Below are 17,658 nucleotides of genomic sequence, written 5' to 3'. Positions count from 1 at the left end.
ACCTCTACCACCTAGAAGGACAAGAGCAGCAGGCACATGGGAACAACACCACCTGCACGTTCCCCTCCAAGTCACACACCATCCCGACTTGGAAATATATCGCCGTTCCTTCATTGTCGCTGAGTCAAAATCCTGTAACTCCCTTCCTAACAGCACTGTGGGAGAACCTTCACCACACGGACTGCAATGGTTCAAGAAGGCGGCTCATCACCACCTTCTCGAGGGCAATTAGGGATGGGCAATAAATGCCGGCCTCGCCAGCGACGCCCACATCCCATGAACTTATAAAAAAAAATGGAATGACTTGTTAAACTTGAAGGGGGCAGATTTTCTTGACTGGTCAGAAGTGCTTATTGTAAATTTGGGCACAAGCTATTAACCATTTTCTGATTAGAGAAACTTTCCACTCAGGTTTGTGAACTCTCTCCAAGTCTGTTCAACTCTGATCTTGAAAGTTAAACCCATTGTGGGTCAGAGCATTAAGTAGCTGTTCCTTCCGTGATGGACTGCTGTGCAGCCAGACGTTCGTGCAACAATTCATAGATGTAAGACATGGACATATTAAGCTTTACCAGCCTCTTACCTATCACAATGCACACGGTGGCCATAATTTTGTGCATATGTAATTATTCATATATTTTTATCACCTTGCATATCGTTTTTTTTTCTAGAGTATGTATTTATCCTGTGGCGCCTCAGATTGGTAGTGACAGTTTAGAAATTGTGCCAAGTTCAAATCCGAATTCTCAGACTGACATAGAAGACGTTAGCTCACTTTTAGGAAGAGATGTTCTGCAACTTGCAAATGATGAACAGGAGAAATTTGAGGTTACTGCTCCCGCAGATTTAAAATCACAAACAGCAACAGGTAGTGTTTTAGTATTGACTGTATGAAAGCAGCTGGATTCAATGGCAATAAATAAATCAGTATTATTATTTGAATATAAACTATTTGCTTCAAATGTTCTTGATTTAATATAATGGAGATGGACAGGAAGTCATTTGATTGAATATATAAGATGATTTCTGTTAATGGAGGAGTTAACACTTTGGCTCTTGCTGGTATAGAGTATTTGTAAATGTCAGAGATGGAAGTATTCATCTATCCCGGTCTCTTATCTGTCATAATGTGCGTGGTAGCCATAATATTGTGCACCCTTTGCTAGTACTATAAAATATATGTACTGTATAAGCCATGCACCTTCTTGCAGGTTTTTATTACCAGTAGGTTTGGCATGTAACAATAATGATTTAGTGCAGGAAAATCTATCATAGTGCGGCCTATGCCCTGTGTTATGTACCAAGTATATTTAAATGTGGGAATATAAGCACTTTACAGTTAGACTGGTTCATTTGAATAATTATATAACTTTGGTTCTGATTTTACTGCAACTTCTTTAGTTTAGTAGATTTAGACTGAATTAGACATAGGCTGACTTGCAATTTATTATTGTACCTAATAGGAATGATAAAGTTATTTATGTGATAAACAGTCAGATATGAGGGGGTGAATTTCCGTGGGGGTTCTGCCGCTCGTCTGCTGTAACTTCGATGGAAGAGTCACAAAACCTTGGAAAAATGGGGGTCAAGCCTGTTCACGCCTCTTTCTTGGGGTTTCCGCAGTTTTTCCACCAAAGTTGCGCTTGACAATTGGGATAAATGTGGATGAGGAAAGCTATTCAACCCATCTTAGCTCATCCATGTAGAAAAAATTACAGCCCTACCCTCTCTCATCACAGCATGCAACCACTCCTTAAATAATTGCAAGGTTCTTTCAAGGCTGAACAGTTCAAGTTTCCCCAAACTTTCCTTTGACACTAGTGATCAGGCTTGTGGCACTTCTCTGCATCTCCTACAGAAGCTTGAATGTTTACCTTGTGTCTCGGTGACCATAATTGCTACTCGGTATCGTCAGAACAATTTCAGCATGACATTCTCCAGCTTGCACTCTACTGATTATCAATATATGCACTGTAGAATACTTCATGTAATTTCACCCCAATTATGTTTATAGTTTTGTTTCCATTTAAAACAAATAACAGTTATTGCTGTGTAATATGTTTTTCTGCCAAATTGAATTTCCATTACTTTGAATGGAATGTACCCGAGGTGTGTAATAACAGATTAGTGTTGTGGCAAATCAGAAATTATTTGGGGAGCCAGTTTTAAACTCTGATTTTTTTTTTCATAGGGTATTGTGAATTGGTAGTGTTATTTAAATATGTTTACTACCAGGCTGACTTTGCTTTAAAATGTTCTGCAGGTTATAATGTGATCCATGGGAAATCTTTTTTTAGGCATGACTTTTCCTTACCAATATCCCTGTTGACTTGTCCTCCAAGGTTACCAGGCCGCCCTTATTTCATAACCTCCATTGTAATGCTTAAAGGCTCAGTGCCAAAAATAAACATGTAATTACTTAGCAACACTTCAATTTTATAAGTTCCGAACAGTACTTGAGTCATCGTGAGAAATAGAGCTTCTTTTGTGCTGTTGTGAAAGACTGCTCTTTAGCTCCCTCATGGCTTGATGTGAGCTCTTCTCTTTCATTGCACAGGTGCAGCACATTGTTGAGGTGACATGCATAATATAGATTTATGAAGTAAAACTGTGAGGATAGACCTGATTTAGGGAATAGTACATTAGAATATGTAAGATATTATTAAAGCGCAAATAGTTTCAGTATTGTGTAAGCTCCAGCTTATTAAATATAGCTTTCATATGTAACTCATTCATGAAATATTTTTCCCAGATGATGGTTTGCTAAGAAAATGCCAATTAGGCTTGCTGCTGTTTTAAAATAACCTTGCCATTAGTACCTAATGTGCAGTGTAAATTTGAACAAATCATTGAATTTAATAGTGAGGTGGATATTCTAGATGAGATTGTTAGCTCCTATGCGATTGTAGCCGGGGAGAGCAATAAATTCAGTGCTGAGTGTAAGCACTGAAAATATGCTGAAACGACACTTTATTTTTCGACTAAGTACTGCTCAGTGCCCGGAAGGCATGCACTTCTGGATTGCATGAGCCTCTTGAAAGGTTTGAAAGTTTTGCAAATTAAGGGAGCGCTTCCCTCTCTCGCATTTTCAGCAGTTGCACCTGAAATGCAACCTCCTCACTGTGCACCTGTAAATATTCCAAACTAACTTCCTAGCCTTCAGACCTTAAAGATGGATCTCCCTTGGTTTTGCAAATAATAGTGAAGTTGTTTTTTTTTTGCCTTTTTGGATTGGAGTAACAAAGCAATGATCAGAGGGAGGTATGGCTGCACTTGAGACAGGTTGCATAAGCCTGTCGTTATCCAAGTAAACATGTCCACAAATACCATCAGAGCTTCTTAAGCATGTCAAAGGATATACGTAGAAATACATAAGAGGTTACAAAACAGAAACAAGCCATTCAGCCCAACTAGTCTGTCCACATTTACCCTGCATGTGAGCAAATAGTGCTAATCACATTTACCCATCCTGCTCCTGAGGTTTTGTTAATTTCCTGGAGCTGCCATTGTTCACCTACACCTGGATCCTGTTTTATCTCAGGATTCCTTACATGCGCAATCTTGCTACTCGTGCACAATCTCCCACTCTCAGAACTTCACTGCTCTTCTGCACCCAACCAGTGTTAACTGCTTTGTTGTGACTCCCTCCCTGCTACATTGTTCCCAACTGTTCAATGCTCTTCCCCCTCCCCTTGAGTGTTCATTCTACGAGTGCCCTGTGCCTCCCAATTGGTCACTGGCTTCAAGCCCCTCTCTCCCAGGTGCTCATTGGAGCCCCCTCATTGCTCACTGCCTCTGGTTTCCCGCTCCCTCCTGACTGGCGCCAGCAACACCCCTGCCCAAACAGTTGTTCACTGACCCAGCCTCTGTTGCTCATGCATCCCAATACTCCTTCCTAAGTCCTCCTAAGCCCTGACTACCACTCCTGAATATTTCCACACTCCAGAAGCCCTGAATGCTCCCAGATTGTTGCTCCACTGAATCCCCACCCCCATTCCCCAAGTATACCCAGACCCCACAGCACCTCTCTAACCCTGTGTCATGTTCTTCCTCCCAGCCACTTATTTACACCCTCTGATATCCAACCTTAGTCTCCTCTAATGCCATTTGTCCTGAACCACCAACCCGATTTTTCTCTTACCTATGTGTGTTTCACAGTTTTCAGACAGCCAGCCCCACCCCGATCAGAATACTCACTCTGAACATATACTTGTTTCCAGGCAACTTCCCGATTATGCTGGGCTTTAACTTAAGGCATAGAATTTGATTACAGCTGAAAAGGAATGTGAGAGAGTGATTGGGAAAGATGTAGGAGCCAGAGCAAAGGGAAGATTTCTGGAAAGACTGATAAAAAGTTAGAAAAACAGTCAGAAAAAGCCACAGACACCACAACAAAAAGAATGTGAGAGCCATACAGAGAGAGAGAGAGAGAGAGAGTGAAGGACAAAGAACTCACATAAAAAATTGGGAAAGGAATAAGAAAAGTGACAATTTTTATTTTGCTAGCGAGCAAAGAAATGGGAAATCAGCCATATTATACAATGCATAATGTGTTTCATGGTATGAAACAGCATATCCTCTGACTTACCACGTGCAGATCAAGTTAGATCGATTAGTGTCTTATAAAATTGGAGCAGTCATATGCAGGAGGTAATGAAATTGCACGAAAGAAATGTGACCTGCAGGTTTTGATGGTTTTCTATTGCAGCTTTGTACAAAATTGCTAATGATGTAAATTACATTTAATTTTCTTTTAGATTTTTTTCTGCACGATGAAATTGTATTTGCAGATTACCTGTCAGAGTTTCAAAAACAGTTGCCCAGGTTGCATAATCTCAGAAGCAGATTGAAAATATATTCATTAAAAGACCCGTTCGTAAATTCCAAAGGAGAACCTTTGACTGAGGGAATGTTTTTCAGGTAAAAAAAGAACATTGTTTTTTATAAAGTGAGAGCTGTTAAACTTAAGAATTGAAGCTGAAATTTATTATACCTGTACAAAACAGTAATTTTAAAAAAAAGTGTTCCTCATCTGTGAGACTTAAATTCTATTAGATATGATTTCCTTAAAAGTTAAATTTTTAAAAATAAACTTTTCTGAAACCCTTTTTTTCAATTTTCCAAAAGTAAAAATAAAATCACCCAATATAAGATAGACACAGCAACAACCATTCAACCTGTTTTACAATCATCCATATTAGGAGCATTTTAGAACATTTTAGAGCGTTTCAGCAACCTCAGAAGCACAGTCATTTTTAACACACCGATCCTGCCAAGGAGAAAAGAATCATAGCCTTACCAAATGTGCTGAAAATTGGACTAATAAAGGAGTCAAAAATCAATAGGAATCTGGTCTTTTTAAATTCAGCAGTGTTCCATTTGAAGGAGAGTGAATTAAAGAAGTAAGGAACCCCATGGCCTGTCTTGTACCCCAACAGAAAACCAAACCTCTCAAAATTCATCATTCACTGGAAGGGATATCAAGGCATCATATCAAGATGTTACATAAAAGGTTTGCTTCTGCACAGTAAGTTGAATATGATAAATGTCCAAATCAGAAGATATGCTGATCACAGAGCCTGAAAAATAAGGGAAAAGAATAAGGCCAATATTATTCATTTAATTTTTAAGAAACTAAATCTATCTACATGAATGAAGACACAACACAAACTCTAGATTCACTGAAACTGGCTTGGGAATATAATATATATTAGGTGTCAGTAAAGCATTTGTTATGAAGAAGTCAAAGCATCAAGGGCTCTAAATTTGGCCTAATAGTAATTTTATTACCTAATTACTGCCTAGTGGAAATTGCACTTTATAGTAAGAACATGCTTTTACAATTGTAAGAAAGGTGATTTGGTTGTGACTATATTGGTCATTCACTGAAAGCATCCGGACTACAAGGCTACTGAATTTCTTGGATACAATCCAAGGGCACTTTGCTTACAAATCAGAGCAATTTCTCTTAACTTTGTGTTACTTATTGGAAACGTTCCAGGGGATAGTACATTGGTGCTCCAATAGCAATGCTGTGAACATTCCATGTTTACATATTTTTCAGCCTCAGCCACAGAGCAGGTCCTTGCTTCTGCAGATAGACAACAGCACAATGGTGCAGTACATCAAATAGAAAGCATTTAGTATAGGACTGTACACAAATGTCCTAGAGATAGGGTTCTGATCCAGGAAGCTGACAGCTACTCTTACATCCATGTACTGTATTATTAAAATTGGTATGTCCTGTCATCTTTCCATTCATGTAAACAGGACCTTTTGTAGTGTTTTAAATGTCAACTTGCTTCTTGCTTCTCCCCCCGCCCCCTCTCCAGTTTGATAGTATCCCATTCTTGGCTGCAGCATTGCCACTGGTGGGAGGGTGTAATTACAAGGTGACAAATTTACAAAGATTGTTTCCATTATAATTGTGGACATAGAAATTTATAAAGGGAATGTAAAAAAAGGTCAGATTATATGGCTTTAAAATGGCGACCGAATTATATCTGTGTGCTCTAGTCCAATTATCTGTCCTTTGCCATCTAACCCTACTTCACCTGAAGGCTACACTTTAGCTTGAGAGTAGGCATAAATGGGTCATTTTCAGGTTGGCAAAATATAACGAGTGGAGTGCCACAGGGATCAGTGCTGGGGCCTCAACTATTTACAATCTATATCAGTGCCTTGGATGAAGGGACTGAATGTATGGTTGCTAAATTTGCTGATGACACAAAGGTAGGTAGGAAACTAAGTTGTGAAGAGGACATAAAGAGTCTGCAAAGGGATATAGATAGGTTAAATGAGTGGGCAAAAGTTTGGCAGATGGAGTATAATGTGGGAAAATGTGAACATGTCCACTTTGGCAGGAGGAAAAGAAAGGCAGTATATTATTTAAATGGAGAGAGATTGCAGAACTCTGAGGTACTGAGGGATCTGGGTGTCTTAGTACATGAATCACAAAAGGTTAGTATGCAGGTACAGCAAGTGATTAGGAAGGCAAATGGAATGTTGTCATTTATTGCAAGGGGAATGGAATATAAAAATAGAAATGTTTTGCTACAGTTGTGCAGGGCAATGGTGGGACCACATCTAGAATATTATGTGCAGTTTTGGTCTCCTTATCTAAGAAAGGACATAATTGCTCTGGAGGCAGTTCAGAGAAAGTTCACTCGACTGATTCTTGGGATGAGGGGGTTATTTTATGAGGGAAGGTTGGACAGGATGGGCTTGTACACATTGGAGTTTAGAAGAATAAGAGGTGATTTTATTGAAACATATAAGATCCTGAGGGGACTTGAAGGGGTAGATGCTGAGAGGATATTTCCCATTGTGGGAGAGACTAGAACTAGGGGACACAGTTTAAAAATAAGGGGTCTCCCATTTAAGACGGAGATGAGGAGAAATTTTTTCTCTCAGAAGGTCGTGAGTCTGTGGAACGCCCTTCCCCAGAGAGATGGTAACCTGGCCTGTACCTTTAAGGCAACTGCTCAAGTATTCTCTGTGGGAATCCAGATGATTGTGATTGTAGCTTGGAGTTCGAGTTGACGTCAGTAAATTGCTTAAATTTCATGTTGCAGGCTTTATTTTAAAAAAAGAATGGTTTTAGCAGTTAGAGGATGCAAATTAGAGACACTGGTTCTGAAAATCCGCGGATCTTCTGGCATACTTCCCCAATACGGGAGGCAGGAATGTGGCATAAGACCCGTGAATTTGGCTGGAACCTGGATACGCTGGATCCTTCATGCTGCCCTGTGCTGCGACTTTCTATGGACCCTTGTTTGGGGTCCAACACAAACATGATCCCCTGCATCAGAAGGGGAAGGGACTCCCAGGCCAAGAGTTGCTGGGCAGCTGGTACACTGGGTCAAAAGGAGGTGTACAGAGCAAAAGGAGGCATACCAGCCTCCCAGCTGGCAGAAGTATGGTCCATCTGGGGGTCCAGGCCTGGCACTTGGGCTGGACCTCTGGAGACAGAAACAAGAAGATTTCAAGGGTCGACCTCCTTTGCAATTGGGCTGATAGGCCCCAACCAGACGGCTGCTGGGTCTGGTGGAGCCGAGGCATGGTGCCTGCTAGGAATATTTAAAATAAGGAACCTCCCCCTAACCTCACATACTCTGGTGGGGTTTACTATGATGGATTTGGTACTTATGTCGGGATCAATAGCCCACGGTTGTTCAGGCCCATTTTGTGTAGAGCTTCCATTCGGCAAAGTTCACATACAAACACCCAAAACACTAATGCTATATTCTATATGTGTGATATTTTTAATCAGATGTTAGCTCCTTTATTTTAAACAAGTTAATGCTGTGTAGAAATAACATGCACAGGAATGGGCAAATGTGTTAAGCTTTCATTCCTGAACTTGGTAGATCAAAATTTCTATCCTTTTAACTAGTAAGTTATGTGCATTACCATACCTGCTAAACCACTCAGTTAGGAAGCTTCAAACTAAAGTTTGCAGTGTTGTGATTGTTCTTCAGTTGTAGACTTTTTTGATGTACCGCAATGGTTTATGTTACATTCCAGATCTTTATAGAATACTTTATTCTTGCATGTTTAATGTTCTTTTTGTTGATGGAAAATGACTACCACTTAAAATGTTATGTATGGCATTTGCTAGTTTTGACCCTATGCTGCACTGTTTCAGGTCCTGTATGCTCTATCCCGCAGAAAAGGATACTACTGAAAAAGCAACTGAAATGCTTTTGGTTGAGGAAGATTACAAACCATTTTCACAGCTGGATGATGAGGTACAATAGCACTTAAAAGTGTATAGGACAGGATTTTGCTTTTGGTGGGTGATTTGCGTTTACTGCTGGTGGTGGAAGACAGTTGGCACACTTGCCATAGCTATATGGCAGTAAGCCTGATATTTCAATAATTTGGATTTTGGTTGTTGTATGTAAGCACAAAAGGGAGGAAAGAACATCTGTGTCTCTCTCTGACTTTGTCTGTCTTGTCTGTCTGTCTCTCTCTGTCTTTCTCTCTTACCTTTGTCTCTGTCTCTCTCTTTCCCCCCCAACCCCCAACCCCAGCTCAACAGGGTTCTGAGTCCCCAATAGGTTCTTGGGCACAGAGTGTAGAAAGGTTGGGGTTGGGGGTGGGGGGGGGGGCGTGGAATCGGGTATTTATAATCACAGTATCTTGTAGGAGGAATTACACACAGTACTCACCAGAATAGTGTTGATGTAAATTAGGCCCTGCCTGGTACTGGAAGCACTGCTTGCACACCCAGCTCCTAAAGCAATTTCAGATGCTTCTCTTCCTGGTTTCCTTGTGCAATGGCTGACAGCCTAAGATTGAGACAGACCCCTCCCCCAAGCCTCAACCCTGGCCTTAAGTCACTCTCTGAATCCATGGCCCCACGCATGATTCAGGCTCCTGTACCTAGATCCTGACTCTGGCCTTGTTTGCAGCTCTAGGTTCAAGACTGGAGTTGGGGAGTGTCTTATCACTGACAGACAGACGTGGCAATTCAGAGATTGGAAAACAGTTTTAAAACTAAAAATTAATTCCCTTCCCTGCTAGAAGGTTTTCTCCTTCCTTTCCCTACCCGTCAACAGGTTTAGTCTGTTTGTCTTACCTTTCTATTTCCCCTCCAGCCCTTATAGAGCCTTTTTCCTCTCTCTCGCTGCCATGTGTCTGTGTTTCTCTTTCTGGCTCTCCCTTCCTCAACAAAGTCCCTTTTTCTGTGTCTCTAGATTTTGTGCTCAAGTGTCAAGAGTGGACTTAATCCCACGTGAGAGTGCTACCTCCGAGTCACGGCTGATACATAGGGGGAATTTTAACCCCCAAGTATGGGTGGGTTGGGGTCGGGTGGGAGATGAAAATTGTTTTTTTTTATCGCGACCACAACCCGGCTCGAACTCGCCCACTTCCAGGTTTAACGTGGGCGCCTTTGAATGCATGTGCACAACGTACTAGCCGACGTGGTAGTCCCGATTAGTGCTGGCGGATGGGTCGTTAGTGGGGCAATTAACATCGTTAGTAGACGTCAAGTAGCTGTCCTTAAATTGAATGTCACCCAACTTCAAATTTAACGTCTCTAGCACGGGTTTCCCGGCAGCTGCAGTTCTTGTGGGTTTTTAAACTTTTAATTGCCTCATTCGAATAAAAACTCAGTTATTGCAACTGGTGTCTCAGTTCCCTCTGGCAAATGTTTGGCAGAGAGTTCTTGGGCTCAATTTTAGGGGGAAGTGGGGGGGGCGGGGTGGCTCCAAAAATCGCGGAAATCCTGTTCGGGTCCGGAAGCTGGCTCTAACCCGCCGACTTCCGAGTTTCCCAAGGACGCAGCTGTGTGTGGGATGACAGTTAAAGAGCCAAATGTACCTCGTTGAGGTATTTAAGGCACTTTACCTGTGACAGATTAAGTGATTGTAATGATTTTTAACTTACCTGAGCGGCTTTGCCCATCACTTCTGATTCATGCCTGGTGAAACCAGGCTGAAGGGCTGGATCAGGGAAAAAGAAACAAAATAAATTAAATAAAAAACCATCGAAGGAAGTTAAAACACAAAATCAACCTACGTTTCCACCCTGCTCCAATGTCCGATGTCCCCCTCTTCACCCCTCCGATGTCCTCCCGATCGTCCTCTCTTCTCCCCCCCCCACCCCCCCGATCGTCCCCTCTCTCACCCCCCCCCGATCGTCCCCTCTCTCCCCCCCCGATCATCCCCTCTCTCCCCACCCCCCCCCGATCATCCCCTCTCTCCCCACCCCCCCCCCGATCATCCCCTCTCTCCCCACCCCCCCCCGATCATCCCCTCTCTCCCCCCCCCCCGCCATCATCCCCTCTCTTCCCCCCCCCCCGCCATCATCCCCTCTCTCCCCCCCCCCCCCCATCATCCCCTCTCTCCCCCCCCCCGCCATCATCCCCTCTCTCCCCCCCCCCCCCCCATCATCCCCTCTCTCCCCCCCCCCCCCCCCGATCGTCCCCTCTCTCCCCCCCCGATCGTCCCCCCCCAATCGTCCAATCTCTCCCCCCCGATCGTCCCCTCTCCCCCCCCCCCCCGATCGTCCCCTCTCCCCCCCCCCCCCCCGATCGTCCCCCCCCCCCCCCCCGATCGTCCCCTCTCCCCCCCCCCGATCGTCCCCTCTCCCCCCCCCCCGATCGTCCCCTCTCCCCCCCCCCCGATCGTCCCCTCTCCCCCCCCCCCGATCGTCCCCTCTCCCCCCCCCCCGATCGTCCCCTCTCCCCCCCCCCCGATCGTCCCCTCTCCCCCCCCCCCCGATCGTCCCCTCTCTCCCCCCCCCGATCGTCCCCTCTCTCCCCCCCCCGATCGTCCCCTCTCTCCCCCCCCCGATCGTCCCCTCTCTCCCCCCCCCGATCGTCCCCTCTCTCCCCCCCCCGATCGTCCCCTCTCTCCCCCCCTCCCCAATCGTCCCCTCTCTTTCCCCCCCCCGATCGTCCCCTCTCTTCTCCCCCCCCCCCCGATCGTCCCCTCTCTCCCCCCCCCCCCCCGATCGTCCCCTCTCTCACCCCCCCCCGATCGTCCCCTCTCTCCCCCCCCCGATCGTCCCCTCTCTTCCCCCCCCCGATCGTCCCCTCTCTCCCCCCCCCGATCGTCCCCTCTCTCCCCCCCCCGATCGTCCCCTCTCTCCCCCCCCCGATCGTCCCCTCTCTCCCCCCCCCGATCGTCCCCTCTCTTCCCCCCCCCGATCGTCCCCTCTCCCCCCCCCCCCCCAATCGTCCCCTCTCTCCCCCCCCCGATCGTCCCCTCTCTCCCCCCCCCGATCGTCCCCTCTCCCCCCCCCCCCCCCCCGATCGTCCCCTCTCCCCCCCCCCCCCCCCGATCGTCCCCTCTCTCCCCCCCCCGATCGTCCCCTCTCTCCCCCCCCCGATCGTCCCCTCTCTCCCCCCCCCGATCGTCCCCTCACTCCCCCCCCCGATCGTCCCCTCTCTCCCCCCCCCCGATCGTCCCCTCTCTCCCCCCCCCGATCGTCCCCTCTCTCCCCCCCTCCCCGATCGTCCCCTCTCTCCCCCCCTCCCCGATCGTCCCCTCTCTCCCCCCCTCCCCGATCGTCCCCTCTCTCACCCCCCCCCGATCGTCCCCCCTCTCCCCCCCCCCCGATCGTCCCCTCTCTCCCCCCCCCCGATCGTCCCCTCTCTCCCCCCCCCGATCGTCCCCTATCTCCCCCCCCCGATCGTCCCCTCTCTCCCCCCCCCCCGATCGTCCCCTCTCTCCCCCCCCCCCGATCGTCCCCTCTCTCCCCCCCCCCCCCCGATCGTCCCCTCTCTCCCCCCCCCCCCCCCCCGATCGTCCCCTCTCTCCCCCCCCCGATCGTCCCCTCTCTCCCCCCCCCGATCGTCTCCTCTCTCCCCCCCCCGATCGTCCCCTCTCTCCCCCCCCCCCCGATCGTCTCCTCTCTCCCCCCCCGATCATCCCCTCTCTCCCCCCCCGATCGTCCCCTCTCTCCCCCCCCGATCGTCCCCTCTCTCCCCCCCCGATCGTCCCCTCTCTCCCCCCGCCCCCCGATCGTCCCCTCTTCCCCCCCCCCCGATCGTCCCCTCTTCCCCCCCCCCCCCCGATCGTCCCCTCTCTTCCCCCCCCCCCCCCGATCGTCCCCTCTCTTCCCCCCCCCCCGATCGTCCCCTCTCTTCCCCCCCCCCCCGATCGTCCCCTCTCTTCCCCCCCCCCCCGACCTTCACCTCTCTTCCCCCCCCCCCGACCTTCGCCTCTTCCCCCCCCCCCGACCTTCGCCTCTTCCCCCCCCCCGACCTTCGCCTCTTCCCCCCCCCCGACCTTCGCCTCTTCCCCCCCCCCCGACCTTCGCCTCTTCCCCCCCCCCCGACCTTCGCCTCTTCCCCCCCCCCCCGACCTTCGCCTCTTCCCCCCCCCGACCTTCGCCTCTTCCCCCCCCCCCGACCTTCGCCTCTTCCCCCCCCCCCCGACCTTCGCCTCTTCCCCCCCCCCCGACCTTCGCCTCTTCCCCCACCCCGACCTTCGCCTCTTCCCCCCCCCCGACCTTCGCCTCTTCCCCCCCCCCGACCTTCGCCTCTTCCCCCCCCCCGACCTTCGCCTCTTCCCCCCCCCCGACCTTCGCCTCTTCCCCCCCCCCCCCGACCTTCGCCTCTTCCCCCCCCCCCCCGACCTTCGCCTCTTCACCCCCCCGACCTTCGCCTCTTCCCCCCCCCCCGACCTTCACCTCCCCCCCCCCCCCCCCGACCTTCGCCTCTCTCCACCCCCCCCACCACCCCCCCCCCGACCTTCCCCTCTCCCTCCCCTGACCTTCTCCTCTCCGCTCCCCCCCAATCTTCCGTTCCAGCGCCGGATGTCGTCTTGCTCTTTCTCTTTCTCGCGCCACCCCCCCCTCGCGTTGTAGTTCCTGACGGCAGCCAGCCTGTCAATCAGGCTGGCTGACGGGCACGAAACCCGGAGAGGACGTTAATCATCAGCATTCACCATGCGATCGCGTCGGAAACAGTAAGTTTTGTTTATGCGGGTTTCACTCCCCCGCGCCAACTCGCCACCATTGCAAAATCGACCCCCTTTGTGGAGACAGCTTTTGCAAAACTTTGGAGCGTTTCAAACTGACAAGATCAGAATAGGGGGTGCAATGGATGTATTCGAAAGGACATGTGAGGAGAAAGAAAATGACCACCACGGCAGCCACGTCGTGCTGTGTTGGGATCTGCAGGTGCACACGAGCGACGTGCACAACAAAGATCTAGAGAACAGCAACAGAGGGGCCGAGGTCACAGGAGGCACTACCCACGTGAGAGGGTATTCAGGCAGAGGCTGAGCTTCCTGGACCTCTCTGAGGAGCAGTGCCTGCGCAGGTTTAGTTTGAGCCAGCAAGTGGTCACAGACATCTGCAACCTCCTTGAAGAATAGCTGCTCCCTGCTGGACCTGGTGGCCAAGCATTGCCTGTCGCAATAAAAATCACCACTGCCCTCAATTTCTTTGCCCCTGGTTCCTTACAGTGCGCCACCAGTGATATCTCCAGGGTGTATCAGTCATCTGCACATAAGTGTATAAGGCAGGTGATGGATAGGTTGTTTGCCAGGGCGCCCGCTTATGTGAACTTGCCCCGCGAGGACAATAGCCAGAATGAATGGGCAGTCGGTTTCGCCTCTCTGGCTGGCTTCCCACAGGTGCAGGGTGAAATCGATTGCACACACATGGCAATCCAAGGACCACCACTTGAGCCAGGAATCTTCATCAACTGAAAGGGGTTTCACGCCATCAGTGCAGGTATGCACCAGGGTCCCTGGGAACTGTCATGATGCATTTATACTGCGCCAGTCGAACATGCCAGACCTCTTCCCAACAGGCTTGTTGGAGACAAGGGATACCCCCTTCAAACTTGGTTGTGAGGAACCCCACCAATGAGGCCCAAGAGTACTACAGCAGGTGTGTCATTGAGCAAGCCATTGTCATGTTGAAGATGCGCTTCAGGTGCCTGGATAGTTCTGGAGGCGCCCTTCAGCACTCACCAGCGAGGTTGTCCAGAATCATCGTGGTGTGCTGCGTCCTGCGCAACATAGTGCAGCAGAAAGGGTTACGGGTAGAGGAGGATGAAGACGCTTGTCAATCATCCTCTGATGGTGACAACATTGAAGAGGACAAGGAATATGAAGACGGGACACCCATCACCAGATCAGTTGCGCATATTGCTGCCAGGGATGTCCTCATCTCTCACAGGTTCTCTTAGTCAGAGTGTGAAAAAAGTGGACATTGAAATAATCAATCCGGCTCCCACCACCACAACCAACCCTCCCCATTTGCACAAAACAGCCCCTCAGCCATGCAAGTACCCATTGCACATCAACCAAATGAATTACGTCATGTATTGGCATTCATCATGAAGCAAAAGAAAGAATGATTTCACACTCAGGACACAACAATGGGCAAGACATTGAAGTGGTGCTAATTAATAAATTTTATGTGCCAGTATTAAACAAAAAGGAAACTTCACAACATAACATTTCTTCACACACCAATGTGCATACCCTTGGTGAACTTCAATTTCTTGAACTTATCCTACCTACTGCTTCTACGTGGTGGATCCCTGTGGCTTCAGCAAAGGTAGAGGCAGGCTGCTTAGATTCCTGCCCTGACTGCTGAGATGCCTTTTGCCAATGATCTCTGGGTTTTGGAGCCCGTGAGGGCCCCACCAAAGATTGCTTCACCTGTGCAGGGGCAGACTCGGCCATCGGGAGAGGAGGCAGCATTTGGGTACTGGTTGAGGAGGGGGACAATGGGTGAGAGATGGGAGCGCTTTGAATGGAGTTCCCACTTCTATGTCCCCATTCACCATCATCCCTCTCCTGGGCCAGCACTCCTACCACGCTGCTCGACAACAGCTTGGTGCAGATCAGTGACGTATTGTAAGGCCACCGAAAAGGTATCTGTCATTCTGTTGAAGGCGGCAGACATGCTGGCTTCTAAAGTCTGCACGGCTGTGGTCATGGCCTGCATAGAGCTTGAAACTCCATGGAGGCAACCACCGTCTCCTTGACAGACATTGTCGAAATTACCTGGGACAACAATCCACTAGTATTGGAGTTGGTCTCCTCCATCCTCCCAGCTATTATGGAGATTGCGCCTGGCTCATTTTCCAGTACCTCGCAAAGTTGTAGTTGTACCCCAATCATTTTCATTCTCAACGATGGCCCACGGGGTTCAGCATCTGTGTCCAGCTGAGCAGAGCTCTGACGCAGACTGTCCACAGCTGCTCCTGCCACCGCTGTCTGCTCATGCTCCCTTATGAGTTGTGAATCATCAGGTGAAAACCCAACTAACTGTGTAAGAGGACCCACCGAAATGCGAGTATTTGTGCTGGTGCAGGGCTGTATGTCCTGTGACGGTGCGCCCTCAGAAGGAATGAGGTCCTCTGAGGAATCAATGCCATGCATCTCCTCACATTCTTCTCATACGTGTGAAAGCCTGGGAAGACAACAGAAAGCGATATGAATTAGTCATGGCAAAGTAAGAATCTTGCCAATCACCATATTCAGATTTCTCATAGTTCAGTCATTGATGAAATAAAGTCATTGTGTGTGTGAAAGATGTTTAAATTCTGTCACCGGGTGTCTGCGGGTTCCCAGTCTCTCCATCTGGGATGCAGATGTGCCACTTATCTCCATGGCGTCCTCCTCTGCATCTGTGAGCTGGACTATTTGTAGAGGGCCACCTCCAGTCCTTGCCCTCTCCCTTGCGTTTTGCGCTCTCTCCTACAAGGGGCGAAAGAACAGACCTGTGAGGGACTGAAGGTGATGTATTCACCTGATGGATGCAGTGCATTGGCTGAGAGTGACCACGAGACACATGCATCAAATTGCATAAGGATCGGGGTGAGTGGCAGTGGTGGATGGATACATGGGGAGGTGGGGAAGTGCATGGAAAGTGAAGGATGGGTGCTGCTGAAACTTAAGTGGGTGTGAGGAGTGATGTGATGGAGTACGCTTGACAAGTCAGTGTGAGAGGGGGGTGCTGGACACCACAGGATGTAGGTGAATCAGCAACTGTATTCACTTTTCCTGACCTGGTTAGATCATTAAAGCGCTTCCTGCACTGCAGCCAAAACATCGGGGCACCATGTTCCTGCTACTCACCCCCTCAGCTATCTCCAGCCACGTCTTCTTGGTGGCCGAACCAGGTTTCTTCCTCCCATCGCTGGGGTAAATTATTTCCCTCCTGGTCCTCATTACTGCACCCAGCAGTACTTCACTGGAACCATGTGTGAATCTGGGTGCTGGCGTTGCTCTCTTTGAACCCATTGCTTCATTTGCTCCTTACTGCTCCAAAATCCATTTTTGTATTAGCCCTTTAAATAGTGGACTTCAGATCGCATCATGTGGGTGCACAGTACAACTACTGCTCAGCTTGGAGAGGTGAAACCCGGAAGCAAAAAGTATTGGCTTCAATTAAGTTGTGATCGCAGATTCCGACACGCTCACTTCACTTCCGGGTTTCGTTCGCTCGCTCTCTTCCCTGCTCCATATAAGAATCAAGCCCATACTGTCATTTTACCAGACCAGTGTTTTAGTCCTGGCTAAAATCTGTACATTAAGTTTCTTGTGCATTGCTGCCATCTCTTGACTAGAGGAGGCTCTGCAGAAAATTGAACAAAGAAATTATAATCGTCAAATATTTCTTGTTAGGATTAAAACTGCTTATTTACTAATGTTTTACACAATCTACATAGCACAAACATAGTAATTTTTCATCAACAGTATATTTTCTTAAGATTCTAGCAAGCAAGCTGCTTTTCCAGTGGCATGTGTACATGGCTGATTGGGGAGAGATTCGGCCTGGGACAGAAACATTAGGCGGGGAGAGGGGAAAAAGCAATGGGCTCGAAGGCATGAGTGCTTGGGGCAGGAAGCGAAGGGAGAGAGGGTGGTGAAAGAGTGAGGGGCGGGAAGCAAGACATTTCGCATGGAGGCAGTAGGAGCAAGAGGGAAATGGTGAAGGGCAGGAAGAAATGGACAGTTGCGATGGAAAGTGGGAAGGAAAGATGGGAAAAGGGTGAGGCAGAGATGCTCGTAGGCCCATTCTTCCCATAGTGTATGTTAAAGCTGGTTTCTAGCACTAAACTAAATAAATGATAGTGCTATAAGCCCTTTAAAAATGAATTCTGGTTCCTAGCTTAGTACTGGGAAGTTTGGTATGCCCTTATGCTGCTAAACAGTTAAGCCCCTACTTGCCTTG

The 17,658-nt window shown here is 48.5% G+C and overlaps 1 long non-coding RNA gene across 1 annotated transcript; it reads right to left on the bottom strand.

Annotated features, from left to right (window-relative positions):
* Nucleotides 1-4,875: 4,875 nt before the first annotated feature.
* On the bottom strand, nucleotides 4,876-16,910 carry LOC137320591 (uncharacterized). Its single transcript, XR_010962595.1, has 3 exons — nucleotides 16,560-16,910; nucleotides 10,396-10,451; nucleotides 4,876-5,579 (listed from the first exon to the last, which is right to left on the bottom strand). It is a non-coding gene; the product is annotated as an uncharacterized lncRNA (long non-coding RNA).
* Between the last annotated feature and the right edge of the window lie 748 nt (nucleotides 16,911-17,658).

Source organism: Heptranchias perlo, chromosome 4, assembly GCF_035084215.1.
Source record: "Heptranchias perlo isolate sHepPer1 chromosome 4, sHepPer1.hap1, whole genome shotgun sequence".
NCBI classification, from domain to species: Eukaryota; Metazoa; Chordata; class Chondrichthyes; order Hexanchiformes; family Hexanchidae; genus Heptranchias; species Heptranchias perlo.
Note: the sequence above shows the minus strand (reverse complement) of the source record. Positions and strands in the feature narration are given on the sequence as shown.